The sequence below is a fragment of the Peromyscus leucopus genome, chromosome 2 (genome assembly GCF_004664715.2).
Source record: "Peromyscus leucopus breed LL Stock chromosome 2, UCI_PerLeu_2.1, whole genome shotgun sequence".
NCBI lineage: Eukaryota > Metazoa > Chordata > Mammalia > Rodentia > Cricetidae > Peromyscus > Peromyscus leucopus.
This window is the reverse complement of record NC_051064.1, coordinates 24,867,558-24,888,363: the sequence shown is the minus strand read 5'-3', so window position 1 is coordinate 24,888,363 and position 20,806 is coordinate 24,867,558.

Below are 20,806 nucleotides of genomic sequence, written 5' to 3'. Positions count from 1 at the left end.
TATTGTAAATGTAATTTTTACTTGATAACTGATTTTGTTGTATGCAGTTTGACTATGTTAAAGTTAAAACCTATCTTTTTATTTAGACAAAGAGGGAAATGTTGTAGAATATTATTTTAAGATGTGCTACATTTGTTTATACTGTGGAACAGTTGTTTTAATGATTCAAAGATGTGTTGCATTCTTTTATGTTTCATTTGTTTAACTCTGTGAAGCTGTGTTACTTTGCCTATCTAAAACACCTGATGGTCTAATGAAGAGTTGAATAGCCAATAGCAAAGCAGGAGAAAAGATAGATGGGGCTGGCAGGCAGAGAGAATAAATAAAAGGGGAAATCTGGGAGGAAAAGAAGAAAGAACAAGAGGACAAGGAGAGGAGGATGCTAGGGGCCAGCCACACAGCCATGCTGCCAGCCATAGAGTAAGAATGAAAGTAAGATTACAGAAGTAAGAAAAAGAAAAGGCCCAGATGCAAAAGGTAGATAGGATAATTAAGTTAAGAAAAGCTGGTGAGAAACAAGCCAAACTAAGGGTTGGTATTCATAAGTAAGAATAAGCCTCCATGTGAGTTTTTGCTTGGGGGATGGGTGGTGGGTACCCCAAAGAGCAAAAGAGCAAAAGAACCAAAAAAGTAAATAAAAAAACCCAACTATATAAATGTTCAAACACTTTTATTCTGAGCTGATATTCGAGTTTGTTTGCTTAATTGAACAGGGTAGGTATAAAAACACTACTGTGCAATAGATTTTAAATGAGAACAATAAGCAAGAATGAAAACAAGACAAAGCAAATTAAAAAAAAAAAACAGCATTTGTTCCCCACAGCCATTTTAATAGCAGCACTGTGGGGAATGGGAGGGACCTGCATTTAAGTATTTATCCTGAAAATACTGAGTGAAGGCTGTGTGCCTTCAGTTGAGGAGACTTGAACCCATGGAGACCATTGCAATAACTTCTAGGAGAGAGTACACTCCCCCTCACTCTCAAAAGCAGGTTGGACCCTGGCTAAAGGAAAGTAAAACTCTGTTTAAATATCATAAAGTTAATAAATGGAAGCATAGAATTCATTGATTACCTGATTTCAAAGAGCTAACTGCTAACTACCACCTGCATTGCCTTAATGAACACTTCATGGTTTAATGGGGAAGAAAGCTACGAACATTGCTTTTATTGGGAAGCACTGACTCCTTAGCAGTCTAAGAAATGCTACCACAGAGTAGGTGTTTATTAAAGAACAGATGACAGGTTTACAGATGACTTTCCCCTCAATAGGACTCCAAGGAAAGAGTGAATGGCCATGCTGCTGATGGCCAACATGGCCCATATGATTACCTTTTTGTCCAATAGGATGAAAGCAGCAGAGCCAATTTTCCAGCTCAGACCATTAGTGCATCTGCTAGCACTGTAACAAGCATCCTGGGAACCCAAAGAATTTGAGATACAGATGAATGAACCTTAATCAAGCTCAGCAAGGCTTACCCGGATCAACACTCAACCAAACAAAGGCATGCGAGTTGAAAATGAACTAGTGTGCCATTCCAAGAGTTATAATTGTAATTTCTGGCTGTGTTGCAGTACTGGACTCATAAGATGTTATGTAAACAGGTGAAGAACAATTTCTGTAGCACTATGGAGATGTAGAGATGGTACCTCACTTACAAGATGGCAGGCGGAGTCTGCAGAGACAGCTCTTAAGTTAGTTAAGCATGCTCGTTTTCTAGGACTAGGTGCCCACCCAATGCTTAATCCCATTCCGAAGACAAAATAAGCAATTAATACGACCCAACTGAATGCTTTAGCAAGCAAACAAACAACAACTAAACAGACCAATACAAGGCAATGTATCTGAAATAGAAAACACTTTTTAATTTTTGAGGATTAAGGTTTTAATACTAAAATTAACAAAACACAAATAGTTCAACGTCTCCAACCGAGAATAGCAGCAGGTGTCCTTTGTCTTCTGATAGCCACTAAAAATCAACATTCAAATGTAGTTCTTGTCTCTTACAAAATTCAGGTGTTTGCATTCACTTTCCACTCCCCTTTGCTGTTCAAAGCAGAAAGGACAAAATGGTTTGAGATGGAGAATTTGCCCAGAATCTCCAATATAGAATGAACAAGAGCAACTAGCAAATGTCCAAGGAAGCTATTCTCTAAATGTTTCTGCATGGATTGTTACAGATCCAAGATGTTTAAATATGCATGCCTATCAGACTTGAACCTCTGAACCTGCCACACACTGAAAGATCTAAAGCAAAGGAACAAGAAAGACACAGTTCAGTTCATGAATAAAAATTATGTTTAACTACAAATGTGCCCTCTTGCTCTTAGTGACTTCCTATAGAAGGAGGGCAGGTGATATTTTGAGTCCATCAATCAAAAACAGTCAGTATGCACCAGTTGCATACACAACAAAGTAAAGAGCATAGGATGGACCCCAATAGACACAGCCTGAGAACAAAACATGCTGTCACTTCTCTGGAGTCATTGGCATTTTTTTTCTAAAGAATAGCTTTTATTTGGTTTCCATGAATATTTGATGTACACATATTGCTGGATTTTCAGTCTGTCTGCTGCAAGCAGATGGCTAATGGTATAAAAATATGGAACTTATTAAAATGTCTGAATCCCAGGCCATTTGGATTATCCTGAATACCAAATTGAGTAATGTTTTAAATTAAAGTACACCACTTTCACTACCTTGATGAGATGTTTAAATTCTGTCCCCTGATTAACTAATAAAATCACAGATCATGAAAAAGTTTGAAAATAAAACATGCTAGCACCTTTTCAAACAAGTAAAATTCTTCCTTATGATGAAAGAATTAAAAAAAATTATACCAACCCTTCTACCATGATTATATGTATATACATATATATGTTTATGTAAAGGACAATAAAGGACTCTTATTTTCCTTGGTGACACTAAAAATTTCCCTGTCTTATTGTACATTAAAGCAAGTTTACCTAGTGTTTCCAAAACTCACTGGAAATGTATGAAAACTAATTTAGTCTACCCCATTTAATGAATAACATTATATGTCTTCTTGTTTTCGATCTTTTGGATTATTAATTTCTTCCGACAGCTCCCCACTTTGATTGACACAGATATGGGCCACTATTGTATTATATGCCATGGCTTCTTGGTGCATGAAGTAAGCATGTCTCTTGGGCAACAGGGAGGCTGAGACAACTTCTCCTTGCTCCTGTTATAAAGTAGGAACTGACTGTCTGGTACACCTTACAAGTTGCATACTCAAGAACTTGTTTTCTTCTGGGATCAGTCCCCAGAATTGTCTTCTACCTGCTCATGTGTGATACAAATCATTAATATTAAAAGCACCACCAAAGAGTAAGCCCCTACTTTGATGAACCCATGCCCCGCATCCAGGTACCCTGCCCCATCCTTCTTATTCACAGAATCTCATGAATGGATGTGTTTTCTTTTTTTCTCTTGTATCTTGAACTTCCCAACCCAATAGAATTGCACTTCTGACTTGCTCAGATCACTGACATCACCCTTATATTGGCCAGAGACTTCCTGGCAGCAGATGTACTAGACTTTTCTGGGACATACTTCCTCATCCCTGGACTACCTCTTTCACTGCTTGCATGGCTTGGCCATGTACTCCTGCTGCTTATAGCTGTGCTAGTAACTCCTTCTCATGTTTCTTTGCCATCTCTTGTCAGAACTCTGGCAATGGGGGAGTGTTCCAGAGCTTTTCTGGAGCTTGCTTTCCACACTATGCTCTCATTTGGTCTCATCATGCACAGATGACATGCAGATTTTCCTATTCCATGCTTTTCTCTCATCTCTTGAATCAACTTCTCAACATATCCTACCCCCTCTATCCCCATTCAGTCTTCCCTGTCTCAGTAATCAGCATTACCTTTATAATCAAAGTGAAATTTTTTTAAAAATTTATTTATTCTTCCCATTCCCATGATGTCCTCATTCATCACAGCATCTCCCTCCTTGCTCTCCCACTCTGTCCCTGTTCCAGCTCTACCCTCCCATTTCCCTATGCTCTCATCTCCCATTCCGCACCCCCTGTCACCTCCCACACTCCCAGCCCACTCATGCAGATCTCATTTATCTCTCCTTTGCTGGGCTATCCATGTGTTCCTCCTAGGGTCCCTCCCTGCTAGCTAGCTTCCCTGTAGCCATGGGAAGCAGTCTGGCCATCCCTTGCCTTACATCTAGTATCCACTTATAAGTGAGTACATACTATGTTTGTTCTTCTGAGTCTGAGTTACCTCACTCAGGATGGTGTTTTCTAGTTCCATCCACTTGCCTGCAAATTTCATAATATCATTTTTTTTTTTACTGCTGAGTAGTACTCCATTGTGTATATATGCCATATTTTCTTTATCCATTCTTCAGTTGAGGGGCATCTAGGTTGATTCCAGGTTCTTGCTATTACAAATAATGCTGCTATGAACATAGTTGAGCAGGTGTCCTTGTGGTAAGATTGAGCATTCCCTGGGTAGATGCCCAAGAGTGGTATAGTTGGGTCTTGAGGAAGACTTATTACCAACTTTCTGAGAAGCTGCCATACTGATTTCCAGAGTGGCTGTACAAGTTTGCATTCCCACCAACAGTGGAGGAGTGTTCCCCTTGCTCCACATCCTCTCCAACATAAGGTGTCTTCAGTGTTTTTGATCTTAGCCATTCTGACAGGTGTAAGATGGTATCTCAGAGTCATTTTGATTTACATTTCCCTGATGCCAGGGAAGCTCCATCTTGAACTACTGGCAATGATTGAGAGGTCTACTCTGGTGACTGGTCTAGACCAGTCATAGTGAATACCCTAGCTGTCATCATGGAGCCTTTATCCAGTGACTGATAGAAGCAGATGTGGAGATCCATGGCCATGCACTAGGCTGAGCTCCAGGAATCCTGTCAGTGAGAGAAAGGAGGGATTCTGTGGGTGGGGGATGTCGAGATCATGATGGGAAAATGTGCAGAGATGACCAGCCACACTAGCGGAGACCCATAAACTGTGGACTAATAGCTTTGGAGCCACCATGGGACTGGACTAGGCCCTCTGGATACAGGGGACAGTTGTTTGGCTCAAACTGTTTGGGGGACACCCAGGCAGGGGGATCGGGATCCATCTCTGGTGGATGGGAAAGCTTTTGGAAGCCCAGTGCCTATGGTGTGACACCTTGCACAACCTTGGTGCAGCAGGGAGGGGCTTGGACCTGCCTTGGCTGAGCGTGCCAGGCTCTGCTGATAACTCTGTTTATTAATGATGTCAAAACTTGAGGGAAAATGATTGGAAATGATAACTCTGTTCTGTCACAGTTGATTAATGATGACTAAAAGATGAGCAAAAGGAAGTGAAACACATGTCCCAAACCAAAAACGATATGATCTATGTTTTGGAACATCATGAATGTATCCTCGCTAACTAAATTCTGTATAAATAAAGAAACACTCTGGCTGCTAGTCAGTCAGGCTGCAAGATTCTCCTGACCACCATGGCCTGGCTCACTTCTTTCTCCCACTGACTCCTTATACCCTCTGCAGGACCCACCCACCGCCAAGGATGGCTCCTGTCACCTGAGGATTCCTATGCAGGCCAGAATACCAATGTCCTTCTGCTTCATTTTTTTTTTTTTTTATCATATATCACACTGTTCCACAGACTAAAATCTTCAAAAAGCTACAAGTGTGTTATTTTTTTTTTATTTTCTTAAACCATAATATATAATACTGCAAATATTCTAGTACCTTCTTTATTTCTGATAGTATTTTTTTTTTTTTTTTTTTTTTTTTTTTTTTTGGTTTTTCGAGACAGGGTTTCTCTGTGTAGTTTTGTGCCTTTCCTGGAACTCACTTTGTAGACCAGGCTAGCTTCAAACTCACAGAGATCTGCCTGCCTCTGCCTCCCAAGTGCTGGGATTAAAGGTATGCACCACCACCGCACGGCTCTGATAGTATTTTGTAGGGGATTATCCATGTACCCCAGTGCTCCCAGCTTGTAGGCCTTCTGTTTCATGACTATGCTAAATGCATGCCTATTTCTGTGGGGTTTTGCTAACTGTTCATAATAATTTAAGATTTCATCATTCCTCTCTTGCCAATGCCTACAGCAGAGCCTGACACACACTTACTTGTTGAACATTTATTGATTGCCTTCTAACTCTAATCACCAGTGGGTTCCAATGTGGAGACTCTCCTGCTGCCTCATGTTTGCCTGGCATTTGAGGTCTTTTATTCTATTTATACAAAAGGACACCAGAGAAGGCCTTCTCTAAAAGAAGAAACAACATGAGGAAGAAATAAAGGTGAGATAAAGGCACAGAAAGAAGAGGAAGAAAACTACTTAATCCCACATGCTATAGAATTTTTGTGTATTTTGTCTTTTTTGTGTGCAAATGTCCTTTCTCTACTCCTAGAAATGAGAGTGCATAGAACTTTTAAAGTAATTTCTTACTTTTAATAACTATTTTTAATTGTCCTTACATATCTATTAATTCTGGTTCTAGTTTGCAAAACTTGTTGGAATTAGCAGAAATAAAATTTACTCCTAGGACATTGAGTAGTGCACAAACTTACACAAGGAGTTGGGGGTTGGGACTAGGGCACCTGGGCCAAACATAGTAACCAAAAGAAGCCTACAGAGACATCTTTAACAGTCACATGACTCATCAGCAAACTGGATTTTTTTTCACATCATTTTTTTCAGTTCCATGTGTGCCTGACAAGGCTTGTGATGTGTACATAAGACTTCACTGAAAGCAGCTATCCAGGCTTCACAGCTTCTATAATTAAAGCTGAGTTGGTGTGCATAAGATAAGGAATTTCTTAAATAACCTTCTTGCAACTGAAATTATGCTCACCACTTCAAAAACATCAACTTAGAGTGTCATTAGTTACTTCAGCCATCATTGTCCAACACATCAAAATTATGTCCATTTTTTTTAATCTTAAAAGTTTTAGATCAAATCACTTTATTCACAGTTAATTCAAGGAAACCACTCAAACGCTTGCCATATCCCAAACTTTACATTGTTTCTTAGTCTTATAAGAATTCTTTTATTTTGAACCCCATAGACTAAATGATAGTTAACAGTAAGTAACATGAAAATACAAACACACACACACACACACACACACACACACACACACATGCGCCCACTTTCTTGAAACTCGTAATAGTCACTGTTGCTATGGGAACATCCAATTGAACATAGTAAGTATTCAATAAATAGTGATTGGTAACTATAATTTCCTGTTTTAGCATCTGATCAAGTGGGCTCCTATCTTTTGTTTCTTTATATAAATATTCTCCATCTATTGCACATATGTACTTGTGGATACATCTGAGAATTCTTTGCAAGTTTGCAAGTTTCCTAAAGCACTTTTGATTTAAATTCCATTATATTCAAAAATTAGTTTGTGATTTAATAAGGATTTGAAAGAAAAGGTCTGCACTTCGACATTCAAAGCATCGACGATAATCTTAGGGCAATTCTCTACTGGTGATCTCAATGCCCAGCAACAGAATAGGGCCTCACAGAAAGCATTCAGATATTGATAACTTTTGAAGTCCACCCAGCCCTGCTCAGCCTGGGTGGGTGGAAGACACCCACAGGCCCACCTGGAGCTTCAAGACCCAGGCTGTGTGAAGACACCCACAGGCCTGTCTGGCACCTTGAGGTGCCAGGTGGGCAGGCACCATTATGATGAGCAACAACTATGTGCTGGATAACTGGGAGGGAAAGAGAAGCAGAGCAGTTTGTGTGTTGTGGAGGGATACATAACTGAATAAGCAAAGGAACAGCCTGATGTGGGTGGCCTGCTCTGCCACCTCAGGCCAGGGTGACTTTGGGCCCAGGCTACTTGCTGTCTGTGGTCCCACCACAGCCGGGTCTGTGTTAATGTCCACGGCCCGTGTTGCTACCAAAGACTACATGGATTCCCAGGGTCTGGGTCACCACCATGGCCATGTTGGTGTCCAAGGGCCATGCTGCTTCTGGGGCTATGCAGATCTGTGTGGCCTTTGCTGCCACCCGGGGCCCTATTGTTGTCCTGGCCTGAGCTGCTGCTGAGAGCCATGCCTGGGTTCATGGTCCTGACGCAGCTGGAGTCTGTGATGATGTCTCTGGCCCATATCACCACTGGGGGCCATGCAAACCATGTATGTTGAAATCCAAGAGCTGTGTTGCCCTTTGCTGATCCTGGGAGGTCTGGCCCTGCCCCTTGGTGGCTGCTGCAGTGGGAAAGCGGTCTCCACCCTTCACCATGGTCATGGGAGAGTTGGCCCCCCTGGCTTGGGTGTAGGAGAGCTGGCTCTGCCCCTCACCTGAGCGGGGACACTACCAGCAGAGGACCAACTCAGCTACCACCCAGACCCACATCCAGTGCTTTAAATCGACCCACCTCAATATCTACCGCCTCTGTGTCCTGCTAGAGCATGTGAAGGGGCCTGTCCTGTGGAAGGAAACATGCAGGATCTCCATGACTTGGGGGCAAGAGCAGGATACCTCAGAGGAGTTTCACTGAGGGTCCAGTATTGACGTACCAAGCCAGGGGCCTTGAGCCAGACAAACAGCTCATTATAATGAACAATTAATTGATAATAAAGATGTTTGGACAAAAGGGTACGATACACCGCTGCTCCAAATGCCATTAAGATGAACGAAGAGGTGATGAAGAGGTGGGAAAAACAGAGGATGAAGTGTTTTGTTCTTTTTTATTAATATTTTTGTTTTTTAAATTTTTCTTTGGGGGTGCTGCAAGGATGAAGGGCAGATATGGAGGGACTAGGAAATGAGTGGGATTGGGATATATGATGTAAAATTCCAAAAAAAATCAATAAAAATTACATATTTAATGTGTCATGGATTAAAAAATAATTTTAATGGCTTATGGCATATATTCATTGAAATAATCCCAAGAAGAATATACAGCAGTAGTCCACAGTCACATAAAATGTTATCAGTACTTCTCAGCATTGGTACATCCATGACTAGAAACTATAGTCAAATAAACGGTTTTTATATTTTTTTGGGGGGGAGGGTTCCTTTTCAAAATGGTTCCTTTAGAATATGCCATAAAGTTCACTAGGTTTGCTTTTCTGCCCTGTCAACAGTGTTGCCATGGGCTAGAACAACCTTTTTTGTTTTGTTTTGTTTTGTTTAATAAGAGAAATAATGTAGAACTATAGATTATCACCATTTGTTTTTGGAGGGTGGAAGGAAGCTACATATGCATTGGATGAGAATCACTTTTTCAGCTATAAAGTCTTTGAACAGCAAAAATTAAGTTATAATTATAAAAATGGAAGCCTCTCAGTCCTGCATTCTTATTTTCTTGAGGAAACTTACTTTATTGGCTGAATTTACAGAATTTGTTAACTGGATTAACATATGGAATAATTACAGTAGATGTACTAGCTACTTTTCTGATTGATGGAGCCAAATACCCAACAAAAAGCAACTCAAGGAAGGAATAACTTACTTGGCTCACAGTTTGAAGGGATAGAGTCCATCATGGTGCAGAGCACATGGTCACTCAAATAGTAGGTCACAATTTATCCACAGAAAGCAGAGAGAGAGATGGATGCTCACGAAACTTCCTCTTGTCTGCCCCTTTACTAGAACCTCAGCTCTTGGGTTGGTACTACTTGCATTCAGAGTGGTTCTTCTTTCATCAGTTGAGCTCTCTGGAGATGCCCTCACAAACATACCTAGAATGTGATTCTTAGGTTATTCTAAATCCAGGAAAACTGATGAAACACACCATCATAGCTTGTTTCTTTGGCTTGTTATATTAGACATTACAGCTATTTGCCAGCAAGCTTTATCATGCTGCCCCAAACCAATATACCCCTTACCTCCAGTCACGTCTCTCACTTTGTGTCTGCTTTGCATACTCTGAACTTTCTGTTCATGGAACCTTGAATACATGTAGTATTTACAGTTGGATGATTAGCTTATTTTTATTCAATACCACATGAACCTCATCTATGTGTTACATATAGTACATGCATTTCTAAGACAGACAAATAGTGAAATTTTGGAGAGAGCTTTAAGGAGTAGTTAAAATGTGGTCAGTTACATATTAGTTTTAATTTCTAGACCCCAAATGAAGAATACTGGTGCATCTTCAGTTAACAGCTCTAAAGTCCCTGGAGTGTGGAAAACAGATACTCCAAACCTCAAAAATACACAGGGTGTGTTAATTACTTTTCTCTTTGCTGTGGTCTAATACCTGATTAGAAGCAACTCAAGGGAAGAAAGGTTTACTTTGTGACTGCAGGAGATCAAGCCCATTATGGGGGTGTGGGGACATGGCATCAGGTGTATATGATCACATTGTGTCCACAGTCAAGAAGCCATAAGAAGGAGCCTCAAGGCTTTCCCCAGTGGCCAGCTTTCTCCAGGTGACCTCACCTTACTCACTATGAATTGCTGGGGATCATTAGCTGTTGGGAGACATTTCATATCCAAATTACAGCTCAGGCTTGCAAGGACAGGTGAATGGAAAAAAGGGAGGCTGATGGGACAGGGACTTGTCCAATGAGTTAGGGCAATGAAATAGTTTTCAGGGTAGTTGCTAGATGAGAGTCTTGAGGAGCTTGCTGAATCAAAACCAGACATTCTCATCTTTACCAAAAGCAATGGTAACAGGTTACAGTCTTGTATTTTATGAAGAATCATGTTCAGTAAGACAAAAAATTAAGCTTAGGAAAAGTGGAATAATATAGAAGAAATATACCAGTTATATCTCATGGAGGCTTTAGAAAATAGAAAATAGGTATATCCCATACGCACATGAAAAATGTTCAACTTTACATAGGAATAAGATAAATTGATATTAGAATAAAGAAAAATTTCAACATTCAAGTTTGGAAAAGTTAAAAATATTCCAGCATTAGTGCTGCCTAGAATGGTTGGTTGGAAAGGAAGTAGAAATCTGTCATAAAGATCTGTGCTGGCTATTCTTTTCTTTTCAATTTGAAAATAGATTCTTCTCTCATACAATACATCCTAACCAGTTTCCCCCTCTCTACTAATCCCAGCCTCCCCTCCCCTCTCCTCTCTCCCAGATCCACTCCCCCTCCATTTCCCCTTCAGAAAAGAATAGGCCTCCAAGAGACAACAGCCGAACAGGACAATACAAGATACAATAAGACAAGGCCAGAGCCCTCATACTGAGGCTGGACAAGGCAACTCAGTAGGAAAAGAGTCCCAAGAGCAGGCAAAAGTCAGAGATAAACCTGCTCCCAATTTGGGACTCACAAAAACACCAGGCTAACAGTCATAACACATAACAGAGGACCTCGTACAGACCCATGCAGGCCCGTGCTTGCCGCTTCAGTCTCTATGAGTACATATGGCCCTGCTTAGTTGATTCTGTGGACTATGTTCTCCTGGCGTCCTCCATCCCGTCTGACTCATACAGTCTTTTCTCCCCCTCTTCCTTGGGGTTCCCTGAGCTCCAAAAGGAGGGACCTGATGGAGACCTCCAGTTCAGACTCTTTCTTTCCACATGTCTGGCCGTGGGTCTCTGTACTTCCTCCCATCTGCTGCCAAAAGAAGCCTCTCTGATGATGACTGGACAAGGCCCCTATCTATGAGTATAGCAGAATACTGGCTATTATTGTGTCAATGTGACACAGGCTGGGGTCATTTGGGAAGAAGAAACCTCAATTGAGAAAATGCCCCCAGCAGATTGACCAGTGGACAAACCTGTGGGGCATCTTATTTTATTGTAGATTGATGTGAGTAGTGCCTTCCTGAGCACATGGTCCTGGATGGTATAAGAAAGCAGTCTGAGCAAACTACAAGGTGCAAGCCAACAAGCAGCTCTTCTTCATGGCTGACTTCGTTCCTGTCTCCTGGATGCCACCTTGAGTTCCGGCCCTGACTTACCTCAGTGAAGGAGTAAGACCTGAGAGTTGTAAACTGAAACGAATCCTTTCCTTCCCAGAGTTGCTTTTGGTCATAGTGTTTTATCACAGCACCAGAACCCCCAACAAAGACAAAATCCAAACTTTAAACATGTTCATATATTAGGTCAGAAATTTTGTGTCTAGAAATTTAAGTAAACAGTATGAAAGCTGGGCTATGTGTAAAATGTTTACTATCACTATTTATTAATATGTTAATTTTTTCTTAGTTATAACATTTCCGTAAATATGAACTACTGCATGTATTGATCATATTCAGGGTTTTTACTGAACTTCCTTGACACCCCCACCATATCCCTTTCCATATCCATAGCGATCTCCATTTCCCTTCATTCATCTCTAGGTATTATATATCCCTCAGAAATTTTATATACAAAAGAACATGTCATCCTTTTCTTTACTAAAACTGGCTGTTTGCTTGCCATGATGACCTCCAGTTCCAGTCACTTACCTTAAATTAGATAATTTTATTCTTCATGACTGAAAAAAACTGCACCTTGTACACATGTCACATCTCTTTAGGTATTCATCTATTGTCAAAGTTTTATAACAGCAAGCAGAAAAAAGCCTAATTAGATAATAGTTTAAGAAATACTATAAAACAATATGATGGAATATTATGTATTTATTTTGACATCATGTATATGTGTGGTATATATACATGTGTTATGTGTGTTTGCATGTATGTGCATATGTGTGCGAGTATATGTGCACATGTGCACCTAAACATGTAGAAGACTGAGGTTGACATTTGGTGTCTTTCTTGACCACTTTCCACCTTATATATCCAGAGAAGATGAACAACCTCCTGGAACAGATGTAATAAACTGGTTTCTGCCTGATCACATAATCTTTCTAAAAATTTGCCCTCCCAAGATGGAAAAGAATGGTTCCATATGTAAGAGTTTTTGCTGTGAAAGCAGGAGGACAAAAGCTCAAGCCCCAGCTCTTATGTGAAAACTGGACATGACCATGTGGGACTGTAGTCCCAACATTTGGAGACAGATGGATGGGTTCCAGGAGCTCATTACACCAATGAGAGATCCTACTTCAGAAAACAAGGGGAAAGCCATAAAGGAGAACACCCGATGTCCTCTTCTGACCTTCCATGACCTCCCCACCACACACACACTCCATGAAAACATAAAATAATTATTAACATATACTATGTACATGTATAGTGGTATAGACAGAATTTGTGTGCTTATTCTCAAGAAATTATGTGCTTCTCAAGATACATTTTATGTGGTGATACACTCATCCTTCATTGTTCATCTACATGTATATATGTATGTATATATGTGTGTGTGTAAATAAATATGTGTGTGTGTGTGTGTGTGTGTCTACAGTGTTATATTTTTCTAGTATATTTTTGCTCTTGCAGAGAATTTTTCTGATAGGTGAATATTTGTTCGTTATTGGAGATATTCTAGCTTAAGACACCCATGAGATTCAGAGGGAGTTTTTGCTTTCAGCAACATAAGGAAAGGATGGATTTGTGATTAGAGTCTTTGGGGCTAGTGGCTGTTATGAGCATCAAATTTGATGTTTCATTTGCACAGCTGTTTCTATTTGCTGCGAGGTATTATTCTAGAGAAGGATGAGAGAAGCCCACATGTTGGTCCAAGCTCATTTGATCTTCCAAATCCTGAACTTCAGCTGACCCCTTCAAAGTTCAGGTTTATACCTACTACAGGAATTATTAAAATTCCTATTTTCAGAAAGGAAATTACAGAAGGAAGTTATTGGGAATAAGAATTATCTCCTAACAAAGTTGGTTGGCACAGGCCTGTAATTGTAACTACCCAGGAGGCAGAGGCAAGATAACAGCAGATACAAGGCTTTTGTGAGATAACAGAGTAAGTTCAGGTACAACTTAGGCAATTTAGTGAGACTCTGGCTGGAGTGGGGCATTTGCCTAGCTCAAGAGACTCGAGTTACTATCACTAGACCAGGGAAACAGCAACAAGTGTCATCTGTTTTCCAAAATCTGTTAAATAATTATGTTCTACAATAACTCTGAAAAGATAAGAATAAAGGAAACAAGCAAAGCAATTCCACATTTGCTATTTTCCATTATTTCAAATATAATTTAGGTTTGCTTCTTACTTTTGTTGTAGTCTTCTTATTCAAAAGTCGGGCCCAAAGGACTTCCTGTGTTTTGTCCTGTCTCCTAGTATTAAGATTCTTATTTTTGATTGTTTGTGTTTGGGAAATGGTTTAATAAAACAATATCCACTGTGAAGCTACTGGAGAAAGAAGGGTTGTAATGAAGTGTGGTGATATATTATGTACCCCAATATATTGTGTACCCTAATAAAACTTATCTGGGGTCTGTGAACAGAATTTCCACTAGATTAGACATAGAGGACACACAGTGGTGTCACACTCCTTTAATCCTAGCATTTTGGAGACAGAGAGATCTCTGTGAGTTCAAGGCCACACTGGGAACAGAGTCATGTATGGAGGCACATGCCTTTAATCCCAGAACTTGAGATCTCATGTCTTTGCTCAGCAAGGACACACATCTTTAATCCCAGGAAGTGATGGCAGGAAGCATAAAGGTATATAAGGGTTTTTAGCAGAAGTTCAGCTAAGATCCATTCCGGTGAGGACCCAGAAGCTTTCAGTCTGAGGAAACAAGATCAGCTGAGGAGCTGGAGAGGTGAGGTTGTCTGTGACTTGTTCTGTTTCTCTGATTTCTCAGCTATCACCCCAATATCTGGCTCCAGGTTTTTTTTTTATTAATAAGACATTTTATGATTTGTATTACAATGGTGCAATAAAAAGGTACATAAAAATGCATAATGCTGAGTATTTCATATCTATCTTAAGATTAAAAGCTACTGCAGAGTGGGCTATTCTGAGTTAATAAGCTACATTTGGGGATCATATTTTTAGTCTTGCTTTATTTTAGAAAGAGGAGATATATTATTTGCAAAAAACAAAAAACAAAAACAAAAAATTGCCCTATGTCCAGAGACAATTGAGTCATATGGAAACAATAGAAAACATGCTTTTTTTAGGGTTACTCTGTGTAGTTTTGGTGCCTGTCCTGGATCTCACTCTGTAAAGCAGGCTGGCCTCGAACTCACAGAGATCCACCTGGCTCTGCCTCCCGAGTGCTGGGATCAAAGGCGTGTGCCACCACCACCCAGCGAAAACATGCCTTTTTAACAACCCTTAAGAGTGAACAATGATTCCCATCAGTATTTAGTGTTGTAAAAGTTTTTTTATGATCCTATAACAGTCATTCTTCTCATTTGTTTATTGATGGAACTCTTGGTAGGTGAGGTAAGGAGGCTAAGAAGAGGATCTGTTTCGGGGTGCAGTCAGAACAGGAGTGTTAAGGCACGTGATCACAGGCACACTGCAGGGAGGCTGTGCACCAAACATGTCCCGGAGATCTAATGGTCCAGGAACAGAGGTGGCACACATGACACCAGGGCCAAGACTTGCAGATGCTAAATGTTAAAGGAAACACTGAGCCTCGTCAAACCTGACTAACATTACTAGGGTTGAAGGAGTTTTAGAATTCAGTAGTGACCCATCTCATTCAATTGCTAGGGTGATAGGGAATGGCATACAAAGTTTACTTTTACAGTTTGGCATTTGCTGTATTGAGCACCATTTGGTAACCTCTGGCATGGACTGAGGCTTAGTTGCTTAGTGACAAAGGTACAGCCTTGGGTTTGATTATAATAGGTTTGTTTGTGCAGAGGCCATTTAGAGCCAAATTTTTTCACTCAAGTCCAGATATGTCTTAGGCCAAACTCATTTCAATTTAACAAAGATGATCTTTGCTCTGTAGGTGACAGAGAGAGAACATTAAAAATATTTCTAAATGGGCCATTAACATAAACAGCAACTGGCTTTAAAAGGTCACTCTAATGGATTGTATGTTCTTTCGTCTGAGAAATATTCACTGAGCTGCTGCAGTATAGCAGATGCATCCTAAATGCTAGCAATACAAGACTGTGGAGTGGTTCTTTCTCTCAGTCCAGTGATACTGTAGATTTGTAAGGCATCGTGAGGAGGGCAAGAAGCAGAGAAGGAACGGCCATAGCTGCCCAATGAATAGTTCATTAAATTGTTGATAAAGAGACACTGTGTTATGGTGTGTGCTGGGATAAATGAGAGGCTCTGGGAATTCAGAGAAAATTCTCTCTCTCTCTCTCTCTCTCTCTCTCTCTCTCTCTCTCTCTCTCACACACACACACACACACACACACATGGAGCAGAAAAAGAAAAAGAGAAGTATCATGTGGCTATAAAATTTTCTTTTTATATCAGCAATGAGGTTAGAGGTAGATGCAGCCTTAGTCAGAGGACCTTTGGGTATCAGTGTGTGTGTGAGTGTGTGTGTGTGTGTGTGTGTGTGTGTGTGTGTGTGTGTGTGTGTGTGTAAAAGAGCAAACATGACCACCAAGGGAGGAACTATGTTCATGAACTATTAATAATCAATAGTAAAGTATTTGAAGTGGAGTTTTATGTAGTAATAACAGAGAACAGAATTGTGCAGTTCATGAGAACATAATGGAACTAGAGATCATCACATTAACTGAAATAAGACAATGCCCAATGATATTACGTTTTCTCTGATATGCAGAATCTAGATATTAAATGTACACAGATACTAAACAAACACACATCTGAGTCATGAAAGCAGAGGGGATCAGCTGGATGGAGAAGGGGACTAAAGGAGGGAAAGCTGACAAGAGAGGACATTAAAGATCACTGTGATAAAGAACAGTGGTATATAAGAAAACATACAAGTGGAGCTTATTACCTTACATACCAATTTAAAGTCACAAAGGGGAAAAAGAATGTGTGTGTCCAGGGAACTATTTTTTTTCTCAGTGTCTCTCATTTGTCAAAGATATATGTTAGAAGATATGTTAAGAACCAATGGATTGGATTGTAATTATGTCTAGAAAGCAGTATGTAGACACAACAGTACATGCTAACTAAAGGCCTTTTGACTTTGCATGCTTTAGAAATGAAATATTTTCTTCAGGAATATGCTAATTAGTTTGGAAGGTATTTACCATAACATGCTGTAACCGGACTATGTAAATTCACAAACACCAACTGTTAATTTTTAATTTTCAGAATTTTTGAGATATAAAAAAAGACATTATTCAAAATTATTTAAGATATAATTATACAACATCATATAGCATTATGATAATATATAAAAAGGTATAAATACTTAATCTCAATACTTCCTAATAGCTCTATGGTAGTTTATGTACTGTATATGATGTATGCTGGAGAGGTTCTTTGCTTTCACTTGTGTCCATGTGGCTATTATCTGCAATCTGTCACATCAGGTTGTTGAGTTTGAAATGGGTTATTGATGACTGTTTATACCAAAGTTGTAGGGAAGCATTGCAACCAGGACAACTTTACCCCTCTAACTCTGAAAGATGGCTATTCTTATTTATTTAGTTCTATCACTATTGCTACTTTCCCCATTGTGTCTCAGCAAATACCTGACAGAAGGAATCTACAGGAAGAAAAAGTTATTTTGGCTCACAGTTCGCAGCTGACAATCTATCACTGCAGGGAAGAATAGTGATGTTCATAGTGAGGATATCTGTAGCCCACAGAACGTGCAGATGGCTGTGTCATGGAAGGAAGTAAAGACGAAACCAGTATCAGAAGCTGATGGTCCTTTGCGAGGCCCGCTCTCAGAGATTCACCTTTGCTAGTTAGGCCACAGTCACAAAGATTATAAAACCTACCAAAACAGCACCATCAGCCCAGAACTAAGCATTTGAACCCATGAGCCTGAGGGGAATATTCCAATTTGAACTATAATACATTTTGTTTTCAAATTTTATAATGGTGGTAGTAGACAGATTGTTAAATTTTTCTGTGGGACCCTTTTTAAAAATGAGGTCTTAAGAGTGATGGCTCCATGTTAGTTTTCACTGTGAAAGGTAAGGAACTGCCTGGCCACCCACTTTAACTGAAAACATTTGTTTTTAATCCCCAGCTTTCCCCTTTGGGACTGTGAGCATTTTAAAGTCAATCTTTCTCTGAGAAAAATTCTCTTTAGCAATTACACATTCAGATTTGAAAAGAAATTTTAGTGTGGACACTACTATGTGTTAGTAGGTGCGACATTTATTTTTATTCCTGGATTCTAGGCAATAACATTTCGATTTTCTGGAATCGTGTTTTCTAGAATAAATTATGTACCACAGACTTGGTTGACCCTTCTAACAACCCATATTTCATTTTACACCTATGCTTCCTTCTTTCTCACTTTGCTGAGTCTTTTTCTGATAAAAACCAAACCAAACCAAAATATGCCCACAGAGAAAGCTTGTTTCTAAAATACATATCTGTGTTTCCAACCAGAGTATTGCCATGACATGTACATTTGCCAAAATTAAATGAATTTCTTATTCACTTTTTTCTTTTTCTTTTTTCTTTCATTTTTCTTATTAGAAATTTTCTACTCACTCCACATACTATCCACAGATCTCCCCTCCTCCCTCCTTCCAACCCCCAACCCTCTTTCCCAAGCCACCCCATATCCCCACATTCCCCAAATCGAGATCTCTAATGCATGGATGTGGGTCACATTTGAATAGCAATGGCCCTGGTAACATTGCTTCCAGGAGAGCAAAGCCAGCACTGACCACATTCCTTCAACTTGAAGGAATTGCTAATAGGCTGATCTGAGCTCTAACTTTACTGGGTTCCTTTGTTCACTGAGATGCCTTCATCTGTCCTGATAATCTAGCAAAAGCTGGAAAAGACTATCTCACTATTCTCTTTCTTCTTTCTACCAGCAATAAGAGGTTCATAAGAAACATCCATGCAGTAACCAGTGTATTTTAACCAATGAACTTCAAAAATGGCTCATGGATCACTATTCAGAAGAGCAAAAGGAAAAATGATTTGCCCATTGTTTGGCATTTATAATCTGGTGCTGTTTATGGAAACGATATATTTTTTTTTTTTTTTGGTTTTCTGAGACAGGGTTTCTCTGCGTAGCTTTGCGCCTTTCCTGGAGCTCACTTGGTAGCCCAGGCTGGCCTCGAACTCACAGAGATCCGCCTGCCTCTGCCTCCCGAGTGCTGGGATTAAAGGCGTGCGCCACCACCGCCCGGCCAAGGAAACGATATTATTTAAGATGGTATTAAATGCAGCCATTAGGGGCTGGGAGCATAGCTCAGTGGTAGAGCACTTGCCTAGCATGCTGGCAGCCCTGGATTCAATTATTAGTGCAAGTAAAAATCAAAGAATAACAATTATTTGTAGTTGATCCACACCTTTCTTTCCTAGATTTTTTGAACCTAATAAAGATATAGTTGGGGTGACTCCCAATGCATCTGGTTTACCACAAATGTTAAGTTTTCTGTTTGTTTTTCTAAAGTACTAAGGATCAAACCCAGGGTTTTGAGCATGTAGTCTGGGCAAGCACTTTACCACTGAGTTTACTTCATCCCTCATGTGGCCACCTTTAAGAAGGTAGCCAAGTGAGGAGATCCACATATGAGTTCTAGAAGGTCTTGCTGTATCCTTTAGTGTGAGTCCTCCCCATAACTCACAGCACAATGGCGCCACAGACTGGGAAAACTGTGGACCTCTTTTCAGCCCCTTTAGGCTCACTCATAGGATGTGAAGTTGGAGGATACAGCAAAAGTAAAATGGAAGAACACTGTGAAGGCAGAACAAGTTGGACAAAAATCCTTACTTTCTTTTTCAAAAATACTGCTAGAGTGAAAGCTAAACAGTGCCTGACTGTACTTTAAACCATAACGTTGTCAATACATAGCTGTATAATGAAAAACTGCAAACTCTGGTGGAGAAAATATTTTCTACATAGTACATTCTCCAAATCATCTTGACCATGAATAAAATTAATGAGTATCAAACATGTTTAATAGATAAGTTGTGCCTAGATAGAAAGATGATAGGTAGGTGATAAATTACAGTCAGATAATCGATGATAGATAGATAGGTAGATAGATAAACAACAGATAGACAGACAGGCAGACAGACAGCTAGATACATAGATACATGGATGAATGGATGGATGCATGGATGGATGGATGGATGGATGGATGGATGGATGGATGGATGGAGCATAAATCTTATCAATCTTATCAATAAAAACCAGGAGTCATATTTTAGGGTAAAACCTGAAAGAACAGAGAATCAGGAGAGCAGCCACAGTCACATCCTTCCTCCTCCTTTGCTCCAGTCCAAAAGGGCTGAGATCCTGTCTCCACCCTCCCTTATCACTTCTGGTCTCATCTCTGTACAGACCTCCAGACCTTTGTGGTTAACTAGTAGCTAGCCCTGACTTCTGACTCCAAGAAAGCTTTATTTGTCAGAGCACAAACAAAATATCACACAACTTTCCCCCCGTTTTGTCTAAATAAAAAGCAATATATATAATAAAAGAAAAACTATATACAATAAGTATAATAACTATATACAAATGTATAAACGCAATAATTACATTAACAATGTCTAGTCCACAGCATTTGAAAAATTCAGTGAATATACTCCATTATATCTACTATCTTGGTGAGTCCAAAGTGTACCTAATTCACTTTCTATCCTAACTTGAATTACCAACCCAAAACTATCTTTTTAGGTCTCTCAACCTTATACACTTTATACTTCTTTTGTGAGTTTTTTTTCTGAATTTGTTAACAAGGAAAGCTATAACTATCTAGTTTTCAACTCCATCAGAGACCTGAGAAGGATATAATATTATCCAAGTAAGCAGGAAATGCAGAGGAAATGACAGAAATATCTGGCTGCTTGAACAGTCACCCAAGGTTCCTCTGCAATGTTGGGGCATCCACATTCAGCCTGCAGGAGTAGAATATCTGAAAGACTGATGTGAAGC